Consider the following 11582-nt stretch of genomic DNA (forward strand, 5'->3'; position numbering starts at 1 on the left):
TGCTCAGGAGTCTTGTTTCATCGCCTGAAGCTGTGCACGACTTGCTCGTTAAGATGAGGTTTCTGAAGACCAATGCGTGTGCCTTGATCTCAATCATTAAGGAACTTGAGGCAGAGAGTAACCTGATACATCAAGTTTATCCCATACTGGGGGTTCGTTTGCACGCACTCATCAGTCAATGGCGGGATCCAACCGAGGTCTTCGCATCAGATGTCACAAGTATGTTGGACCTCCTTGACGAGAATCAACGCTTAACGACTGTCGCAGACTTTAACGGATACCACGCTGCTGTCGCCGAAAAGTGGAGACAGACATCTGAGAGGAACCTGTGCGATCAACTCCAGTACACAAAAGAATCATTTTGGTACTGTGTTCAAATTGTGAACCCAAATGTGAAGCATGAGCTTCCCTGCGCGTTCGAAACCTATGCGCCTATTTTTCAATTAGTGCTTCTTGAAACTGATGACTTGAGCCAGCTCCGGGGTGATTTTGCGAACTATCAGTGCTATGAAATACGTAACATTGTTAAACCCCTGTCGTTTTGGAGACTTCACAATGTCGAGTGGCCAGTGCTTTCTCGCTGCGCGCTGCGTCTTCTGGCGCTTCCTGTTTCTAGCGCCAACGTTGAAAGGGCGTTTTCAAAGCTGAGAGTCGTCAATAGAATGGAGTGTGCTTCGATCAGTGACAGCAATCTCGCAAAGTATGCTTGCGTGTTTTACAATGAACTTTAAGCTAAGGTTGTTATGCGCAAAATTAAAGGTGTTCTGTGTTCAAGTATTTCGCTTGTGCGTATATGTTTTTGTCCATTCAAATGTTCTAGAAAAAATAAAATGTGCTTCGTGTGTTTTGATATTATAGTATTCAGATATGAATTGATGGAAGATTTGCGGGTTTTGAGAATAATTCAAAACTCAGAATTTCGGAGAATTGGGTATTTACGAAAAATAAACTCCGATAAACGCTGAATTTCCGCCAGAAATATAAACTCCGATAAACACCCGCCGATTTTCAAGAAAAATAAACACCGAAAATACAGAGCCCTAGCTATAACCCACTGCTGATTCATCACACAACCAGCACCCGCCGTGGTGGCTCAGTGGCTATGGTGTTGAGCTGCTGAGCACGAGGTCGCGGGATCGAATCCCGGCCTCGGCGGCCGCATTTCGATGGGGGCGAAATGGGAAAACACCCATGTACTTAGATTTAGGTGCACGTTAAAGAACCCCAGGAGGTCCAAATTTCCGGAGTCCGCCACTACGGCGTGCCTCATAATCAGATCGTGGTTTTGGCACGTAAAACCCCATAATTTAATTTTTAATCACACAACCAGCGTTGAACAACGCGCGGTCGGCGTGGGCCAGAGATGCAACGCCACTTGGAGCCAGCATCGTGCCTTCTGAAAGTCCTAAAGGATTCTGTCCCTAGGCACCTAAGATGAGGTCACGTGAGGGATTTTTGTACGACATTTAGACGCACGCGAACACACGTCGGGTTTTGGACAATTGCGTTCGACGCATTTAACTAGCGAAAGCATAGCCATCCATAGGGCAGCAAATCTCCGTTCCTTAAATGGTTGCATCATCATCGAGAGCGCTACTTGCCACGTGACCTCCCAGCAGAAGGAGGAACCCGCCGCCTGTTCAACTTTCAAGCTGCTTGAAGCAGCCCCCGGAAAGTAAAGCTAGTTTCGGTTTTAAGTAACACGCGTGCTCCTAGCGGTTGCCGGACATCCTAAGGTTATTTCTTATTTTTCTTTTTGTGAATTTTAAATCGGACGAAGTGCGGGGAGGTGGTCGCCCTCGTGCGTCCGTCGAGCTAAAGCCCCTCTAATAAAAAGTAGCGACACTCTCCTCCTCCGCCTTCCCTCCTCCTCGTTTCTCCTCCCTTTCGCGCTCCTTTCTCGACCGTGGCGCCGCCTACAGCGCTTGAGACACGTGCACTCATTTATCGTTCACCGTTGACCGCTTTTCACCGGCTAACAAATTTTAAGCGTTATCGTTAGGCGCACGACGCACCTGCTTGTATCGGCCGTTTCTAGAACGTTATTGATGCGTCTATATGTTGTCTGCTGTCACCGACGCTTATGTAATCTGATTGTTTTGTGTCGCGAACTGTTTAGTACTTTCTGGAAGACACGCGGCCTCCAGGGATTACTGTCGAACCTTCGATGACACATGTATGAAAGTCGACGCGTTTCGCCGCTGATCAGATTTCGACAATCGCCGACTGTCTTCGCCGCTATCGTTGTGCTACCTCGCCAGTCGATAGACGCTTCTCGGGCGAAAATGGCGATGGAGCGGCGATCGTAAACAAACGCCGCCAGCGCCTGGCGGCGCGACGGACCTCGTGATGCCATTAGGCCAATACCGACGCGGCGTCCGCCTCGGACAGGGCGTGCGAGGAGGAGGCGGCATTCTTCAAAGCGTGTCGCTACTTTTTATATAGAGAGACTTTACGTCGAGCTTGCCTCCGCTCACCCTTGCCACTCGCTCAGCGATATCGCAAGAGAGAGAGAGAGAGAATAAACTTTTATTATCGAGGTTAAATGGAGTTTTCTTTCCCAGCGGAATGGGCTAGCGTGGCATCGGCTTCGCCGCGACGCTATCAGCCCATTCCGCCAACCGTATCTGGTCTTCCGGGTTGTAAGTTTTCGTCTTCATCTCCCACTCTTCGTGTGAAGGAGCTCGCCGAAAGAGTTCTCTCGGGGGAGGGTCCTTTTGGCATCCCCACAAGATGTGATCTTGGTCCGCGAGGGGGCCGTTACAATGTTTGCAGTTTGGTGGATATTCATCACCGGTCATTGCAGCTAGTCTTTTTGGACTAAGTACAGACCTAGTCTGTACTCTCCTGAGGTTAGTGGCCTGTATTCTTGTCAATGTCTCGTGCGGGGATGGATATATTCGCCTCGATTCGCGGTAATAAATTGTCATTTCGTTAAAGGTGTGGATACCCGCATGTCGGTCAACCCGGTCGGGCAGGCCCACCTCCGGGTTACTTGCTGCTCGGGCGGCTAGGTGGGCGGCCTCATTACCGGGGTTGCCCGCATGAGCGGGTACCCACACCAACTTTAACTCATTGAGTTCTTTGTTGATGATTCTGAACGCTCGAGGGGAAATGAAACCCGAGGTGTAGTTACGAATCGATGTTTTCGAGTCGGATATAATAATCTTGGTGCCCGGGATGGAAGTGCCCATGGCGATGGCGGCCTCTTCCGCCTCTACAATGGAGGATGTGTTTACCGTCGCACAGCTGATGGTGTGTCCGTCGCCAGTAGTGACGGCTATGGTGTGTCGAAAATCACTGGCGCGAGCAGCATCCACGTATATGGCGGGTTGGTTTTTGTATCATTGCCAGAGTGCCGCCGCCCTAGCTTTGCCTCTACCATTGTTTTCAGTACTCATGTTTTTGGGAAGCGGGGGGATAATGATCTTGGTCCGGATAGTGTTAGGTATCCGGTGTCGTTGCGGGATGTCTAAGGCAGGGCGATACCCCAAGGTGTCCAGGATCCGCTGTCCCGCGTGTGTGCCGGATAATCGAAGTGTTTGAGCCCATTTGTGGGCCTCTATGATTTCCTCAACGTTGTTATGCATCCCTAGACTCAAGAGTGCCTTCGTACTAGTCCATTTTGGTAGCCCAAGAGCCTGTTTGAATAAAGTTCAGATTAGACCGTTAATCCCTTCCAAGTCCCTCTTCCTGAGATGTAAGTAAGGGCAGACATACGCCACTCGGCTCAGAAAAAAAAAGCTTGGATTAGTCTGCAGGCATCTTTCTCCTTAACTCCGTGCCGTCGGTTGGAGACCCTCCTGAGAAGGTTCTGTAGTTGCCCAGCTGTAGTTTGGAGACGTGTTATGGCTTCTTGGTTGTGCGTGTTTTGCTGAATCCACAATCCTAACACTCTGATTTTAGGAACGGGCGGGCCCGGTTGTCCAGCTACCTGCTCCTGAATGTGTGCAGCCATATTGGCAGCCGGGTTTGCAGGAGTTTTGTTCCGGACTATAAGCAGTTCTCATTTTTTCGGTGAACAGCTGAGGCCATTGTTGCGAGCGTGTTTCTGCACTGCGTCAGCTGCTGCCTGCAGGGATTCTGAAATTTCTCCATCCGAGCCAGTGCACGTCCAGATCGTTACGTCATCGGCGTAGATGGCGTGCCTGATATGAGGAATCTCGTTTAGCTGCCGGGATAAGCCTCTCATAGTGGTATTAAAGAGGAAGGGAGAAAGTAAGGCTCCCTGTGGTGTACCTCTAGTGCCGAGCTCTATGATTTTGCTTTTAATATCTCCTATGTTTAGGGTGGCAGTACGCCCCCTGAGGAATGTGGTAATATAGGTGTATGTTCTCTTACCTACGGTCATGTTGGATACGTTTTCTAGAATGGCTCGATGTGAGACATTGTCAAACACTTTGTGTATGTCTAATGCTAACACTGTTCGAGTTGCGCGTATAGGCGCTGGGTTAAGGATATCATTTTGTACCTGCCACAGTATGTCTTCGGTGCACAGTTTAGGTCGAAAGCCTATCATTGTCTCCGGGAAGAGGTGGTTAGTTTCGGCATAGTCAACCAGCCTATTGAGAACCACATGCTCCATGGCCTTACCAAGACAAGAGGTAAGGGATATGGGCCGGAAGCTCTCTAGACTGAGTGACTTGCCTGGTTTAGGAATGAAGACCACCCTAGCATCCTTCCACTCTTGCGGGAGTGCACCGTTTTGCCAGTGCTGATTAAAGAGATTGGTGATCATTGTTATGGTAGGGTTATCTAGATTCCTTAGCATTTTGTTGATGTTATCTTTACCGGCTGATGATGTCGTGCGTAGGCAGTTTAAAGCAGCGCATACTTCGGCCTCAGCGATGTCTTCGTCTAATGTTCTGTTTTCATCTCCTCTGTACTCTATATATGCACCCGGCTCCCGTTCTGTATTAAGATATTGCATGGTCAAGAGATTGATGAGATCAGAGTCTGTTCCCGGAAAACTGTGTACGATTTTCTGAACCCTTTTATGAGCAGCACTTTTAGAGTGCTGTGGATCTAGCATGTGTTTAAGCAGGGTCCAGGGGTTCTTTTTGCTCAACTGGCCATTCATGCTGTCACATAATTGGTTCCATTGCATAGTGATGAGCTCGCTAGAGTAGTCCTGAATCTCTTTCTCTAGGGCGGCGAGTTCGCGGCGCAGCGTGCGGTTGATCTTATTCTTTAGCCATCTCTGCTGAAGGTCTTTATGCTTTTCCCATAGACCTACGAGTTTAGAGTCCGGCACGGGGCCTTCCTCTTCTATCGGTGCCATGGTTGTGGCATTGTCCACATCCTGGATAAGCTAATTCGTCCACGCAGTGAGGTCTGCTATATCGGTGAGCTGTTTGCGGTTTCTTACGTATTGGAATACATCCCATTTGGTGTGTGGAGTTAGCTTCATTTTCCTTTTGTGCCCTTTGGAAAAGATAGTGATAAGAACGAGATAGTGATCGCTCCCAAGACTAGTTTCGGTGTTATCCCAAAGAGCCCCATTGGCATTTCTGACGAAGCATAAGTCGGGTGTGGTATTTCGGCATACACTGTTGCCGATACGCGTGGGCCTATCTGGGTCGGTGATGAGTGTAAGTTCTAAGTCACTTGTCATTGAATATAGCGCATTGCCTTTCCTAGTGCAGTTTTGGTATCCCCAGACTGTGTGCGGAGCGTTAAAGTCTCCTACATCAACGAGTTGTTCCTTCTCTGCGGCTTTACAGGCTTTTTTTCAGGAGGGCAATAACTCTGTTGCTTTTATCTTTCGGCGAGCTGTACAAGTTAAGAATGAATACACATCTGTGTTCCCTTTTTCTAGGCAGCAGCTATACAAAGTGTAAGGAATGTTGTCTTCCTCCAGATCAATTTCCATTGCCGTAAGGTTGCGTTGTATCGCAACTGCCGTAGAAGGTCTGTTGTCGGCTTCAGTTAATTCATTTAACGTGGTATACCCAGTAATTTTGACTTGCGTGCCTGTTTCCTGTAAGGCTACAACATCTCCCTTGGGATCAAAGGTAGCGAGTTGGAACTGCAGTGCTGCACGCTTTTTCTTAAAGGATCTGCAGTTCCATTGTATAATCTTAATGGTTTCAGCCATCTTTCTTCGTGTATGGTTCTGCCCTTAACGGCAGTACAGATGTCATTTTGAAGCCCTTAGTGTTGAGCACTTTGGTGGCTGTGGTGGCAAGTTGTTCGTGTTCCGGGGCTTGTGTAAGATCCCTGGGTACATTCGGCTCTGTATACAGCCCCTATCCTTGTAAGCTCGTGGGCCATCATCTGCTGAAATTCTGCGGTGGTTTTTATGTGATTGGAGACTGCGTCAGCTAGCTGAGCAATTGCTCTTTCTAACTTATCTACTCTGTCCGTAGAGTTCGAGGCTTCGGACACCTTGGGTGTGTCCCGCACTGACGCTTTGCGTTTTTTTGTCGGTTCTGCCTCCATCGATTCAAGCTCATCTCTACGAACACAGACCACTATTTCGCGTGCAGCCGGCGTCATAGGGGTGCCTCCAACTGGCTGCCTACTTTCTAGGGCCCTGATTTTGGCATTGGTTGCCTCTAGCTGTTGTCTTAGTGCTTTAATCTCTTCAGCGAGCTCCCTCACCTGGTTCGCGTCCTGTGGAGGTCGTGTGGACGTGGGCTTGGGCTCGGGATTGGCTGACCAGGCGACCTTCCTCGATACCGCCTGGTCATTGGTTTGTTCGGAGTTGGAGCGGTTGCGAGGCTGGCTGCTGCTCTGGCTGCGCTGCCTGCTGCCACTCCTGCTATTTGAAGCTTCGCGCTGATCAGAGCGCACGGAAGGGCGGCTGTGCCGCACGGCGTCTCGGTAGCTCGTTCCGCTCTCTGTGCCGGCGCCAGATGCGCTCTGTGCGCCGCTGGCCGGTGGCCCTGCTGCCGGCGACGTGGTCGCGCTTTCTTTTTTTCCCTCTTCAGCTGGTTTTTTTGCGCTGCACAGGTGCATAGAAGCGATAGCGGCAGCTGGGAGCGCCGGTAGGGTGACCGCCGCGGCAGATGATGCAACGCGCCTTGCACGCTGCCTCAGCTCCCCGTGGCGGCGTCTCATGTTCTTCGTCGCCGCATAGGCGGCATCGTGGTCGTCTTAGGTCCGGACAGACATCGGAGCGACGGCCACTCCGGCGACAGTTAAAGCAGGCTTCAATCCGTTCGCAGAATGGATGCACAATAAAGGCTGAGGCCCAAAAGCGGACGTGCTTGGGTAATGCTTGCCCGGCAAAGGTCACCACAATATGGCGAGAGGATCCTATCCTTCTTGCTCCAACGATTTCCTATCCTGGATTTCTCGTGCATACTTCCTTGAATATGTCGGCGTCAGTCTCGTCTGAGTAAGCGTAATAGATAACGCCTTTCACTGAATTTTCTGGGGCTGGTGCGTATGTTAAAACGGCACATTCCTGTTGCTCAATTTTATAGCATTTGATGTTATAATAAGCTTCAGCTCTTACCCTGGATGGGGTGCTGCTCAGCGCAGTGTTGCTAGTAGGGTGTACTCTGACTTGATCTTCTTTCAGCGATTCATCCAGGTTAGCTTGGGCGGCGGCACACGCTGTACGCAGAATCTTGGCTGGGCCGTAAGATTGCAGGTTGATCGCGCACTGTGGGCGAATGATGATCTTGTAATCTTCGGCCGGGAGCCTCGGTAGGGGTCTTCTCTTCGGTAACGACGGCGGGCGAGCGTGATATCTCGGTGCGCTGCTTGGCGTTCCACTTGGCGTCCCTTTGTTCTCTTCGGCAGCTGGATGCGTCTCGGTGTCAGTCTTGCGTCGGGCATATCGCCGCTGCTTGTCGAGAGCGGTCCAAGTGCCGTCGTTCAGTTCTTCGTCGGTGATGGTTTCCCCATCCACGACAACTTCCATGCTGCGGAATCTTCGGATCGCCGGGGTCATGCAGTCGTTTCGGCGTGGAGACCACGCCGGCGCCGTTATACTTCTCGATGAGGAGACCGCATGGCGGAGAGCCCACAGGAGTCAGGTTCTTTTCTTCAAGCTGGTCTTGTAACAGCTCCATCGCCGCTTCTTCGTCCATGACGCCGGAACGCCCAGTCGCGTTTGCCCCAGCCGCCGGCGAGGCTCCGGCGGTTAGGGATAGCGAGGCCGCCGTGTCGCAGATCCAAGAAAAAGCTTCCGAAACAAGAGTACACTGCTACGGCTTACCCTACATGATGTCCATGGGGGGCCGGAACACTGCTCGCATCCGTCAGAAAAGTTGAGCGTCGTATATCCGATAGATCGGGTATTTGGGTGAAAATAGCGGAGCCGTGGCGAGGTGCGTCTTGTCGCCTCGGCTGGCGTCGGCGTCTCCAGCGATATCGCAAGTCAGATCGCGCTTGGTCGTCTGCTTCGGTTGTCGTCCCAAGTGAGAAGATGGGAAAGATAAGACAGAGAAGCTTGATAAGGCGTGAAACTAACGGAAGATGCACGAAACCATCATGTCAACCAAGCATTAGACGAAGATGGCTAAATCGGGATCACATGTGTTGCCCGGCTCTGTGGTGTTCGAACACCGGGAATTATAGTTCTGCGAAGTTTTTCAGGATTCCTGATGACCACGGGTAAGCACAAGTATTTCACCCTATTTTCCGAGCAGGTATTCATTTTGCATGAGTAAACCAGTTCTCTGCAAGCCTGAGTGGACTGACATAAGAGCAGTATCATCATGACGGCAGCTTATCTGTGGCCGGTGAAATACTTGTAATGAAGGGCTTTAGTGCGTGTTTTTGGGCTATAAATTTTGTTCACACTTTGTCGGTATACACAGCGAAGGTTAAAAAAGACGAAGGCGCAGCGGTGGTGGTTAATAACTCTCGCATTGGTTTGGATCTTCTGGAATCTATTTTCACTCATTATGTACAAATTTCCGTTGTGAATGAAAGTTGCTTCTGCACCGAATGTGTGAATGAAAACAAAAGCGTTGAACTTTTACTTGTGTTGAATTTTGGCTGGCTGAGAAATCGGATAGCTTTAGTTGATCCACTTCCCAATACACGAACAAAATTAACGATTGGTGGTGCCATGAAGTTATTTTCGTTATGCTACCCCCCACTATATCTGTGGAATAGTTGAAGTGTAGCCCTAAACGTTACCGCAAGTTAGGACTTTCAAAGCGACTATTTTCACGAAATGACGAAATGTAATATATTAACCACGAATATTGGTAATTACCAACGGTTCCCTGTATAAATATTCGTTATAATTGCTTGGCACTTGTGCGTACGAGCAATGACCCAGTAGTTTAGAAAATGAATAGCAGCTTGCAAGGTAAACCTGGTAGGAAGAAAGCGCTTCCTAATACACGACACACTTCAGCGGGTTCTGCTCCGCGATTTGGCCAATGTCGCCGCACGGCCAGCGGACCTGCAAGAGAGCACGAACACAAGCCACTTGCATGCGAAGTGGGAAAGGAGGGCTTCAGCGGCAACCCTCCTCCTCCCGCCTTCCCGCCCTCTCCCTCTACCTTCTGACCTGATCAGTGACGTCATGGAGGCATTGTTTGTGAATTATTTCCAGTAGGATATCCGGCAGTCGCCAGTGGTGGAAGCGGCGCTGCTGGCGCGTATCGGCTAAGGTCCCGGTATGTTCTAAAGGTAGCGCAAACCATTGTTCAGATAGGAAAGGAGAATTTCCTCCCCGCCCTCTACCCCTCTCCTTACTTCTTCGCCGTTTTCCAGTCTCCCATTGGACGAGGCTTGACACGTGACGAATGAGTGAGTGAGTGAGTGAGTGAGTGAAATAACTTTTATTACAGGTCCGGCGAGGACGCGAACTCGTCGCGCACCCGGCTAGTCCCACGTCGGGACCGGCAGGTCTAGCCCACCAGCCCGGTCGCGGGCACACCGGACAGCCAGGATTTGCTTGTCTAGAGCGGGGCTACGCAGAAGCGAGTCCCACTCATCCTTGCTGAACTTGGGGTATCTCGACCCGCACTCCCAGAGCATGTGTGCTAGAGTGGAGGTCTGCCCACAGGATGGGCAGGCGTCGTCGCGATATACGTCAGGGTAAACTTCGTGCAGAACGGCCAGACACGGATATGTGCCGGTCTGTAAAAGTCTAAGCGAAACAGCTTGCGCCCTATTCAATTTGGGGTGAGGGGGTGGAAAGACCCTTCTGGACATGTAGAAAAATTTTGTCACCTCGTTGTGAGTAGCGGGAGCATCCCTGTGGCCGTAGGGGGGAGGGGTGTCGGCTCTCCTTACAGAGGAAGCGCGGTCGGTGAGGTCGCGCGCAGCCTCGTGAGCAGACTCATTGAGGTTCGGGGGAGCACCCTCGACCGACCCTACGTGAGCGGGAAACCAGTGAATCGAATGATGCGTGAGAGCATCCGGATTGGAGACGCTAAGAAGACGAGCAGCCTGCTCGGCGATGCGACCCTTCTGAAAAGCCCTAACTGCCGTTTTGGAATCGCTGTAGATCTCAGACCCACGACCGTCTAGCAGGGCGAGGGCGATGGCGGCTTGCTCGGCGACTTCGGGGTCTGAAGTGCGAATTGAAGCGCTATTGGAAAGCTTGCCGCGGGAGTCGACCACGACGACGGCAAAGGTCTTTCCATCGCTGTACTCCGCGGCGTCGACGAAGCGTGCTCTGATGCCTTGTTGATAGATCTGTTTCAGAATTGCTACTGCTCTCGCCTTGCGTCTGCCCTCGTTGTGGACGGGATGGACGTTTCGAGGCACGGGGGCCACTTCGAACTTGTCTCGAATGCACCTAGGGATCGGGGTACTGACCCTCGAAGATACCACAGGAGGGTAACCCAGCTCTTCGAGGATGCGTTTACCTGCCGCTGTGGTGGTCAGGCGAGCGAGTTGCGCGCGTTCTTGGGCTTCGGCAATCTCCTCGGCGGTGTTGTGTACCCCCAGCTTGAGGAGATCTTCGGTATGGGTCCTAATGGGTAGCCCGAGAGCCCTTTTGACACGTGACGAATAACTTACGCGGCTTTTGTTATCGCGGGAAAACGGCGCCATTAGTGAGCGTAGAAACACAGGGCCACGTGTGCGCTGTGCGTGAGCGTAGGCTTTTTACATTTTTGAAGACGCGCTCGGCTGCAGCACGATGCCGACTTGCTGTGCTGTTGGATGTTCGAATAGCATTGCCAAGGGGGGGGGCAAGCTTTTTGCGGTTCCTCGTGGCAAACGAAACCTCAAACAGCGAGCGATATGGCTCCACCGTACCGGAATAAAGAAATTTGACTGCCACCGAGGGAGGTCATTACTGAGGGAGGTTCTGGTCGCTGTTTTCACCCAGTTAGCGATGAACGCGGGAAGGTGGGCATTGGCGAGTTCACCATCAGCCAACGACTGAGTAAAAAAAAAAGTCCCGGTTTCTGCTCTGCGGCGAACAAAAGGGCGCATTTTGGCAATATGAATATCAGCATGACTTCTCGTGAAATGAGCATAATGGAAGAGTCTCCAAGTCAAGAGCAAAACGCAGAAAGCGCGCGCACACACAGAAACCAAGGCATATAACTGAGGGGGAAATAAAAGCGCGGATGCATTTTGGAAAAAAAAAACACGTTGAGGGTATTTAGCACATAAATGTCTCCGCCGTGTTGTGTGTGCATCGTTTGATGTAT

Source organism: Dermacentor silvarum, unplaced genomic scaffold, assembly GCF_013339745.2.
Source record: "Dermacentor silvarum isolate Dsil-2018 unplaced genomic scaffold, BIME_Dsil_1.4 Seq349, whole genome shotgun sequence".
In the NCBI taxonomy this organism is placed as follows: Eukaryota; Metazoa; Arthropoda; class Arachnida; order Ixodida; family Ixodidae; genus Dermacentor; species Dermacentor silvarum.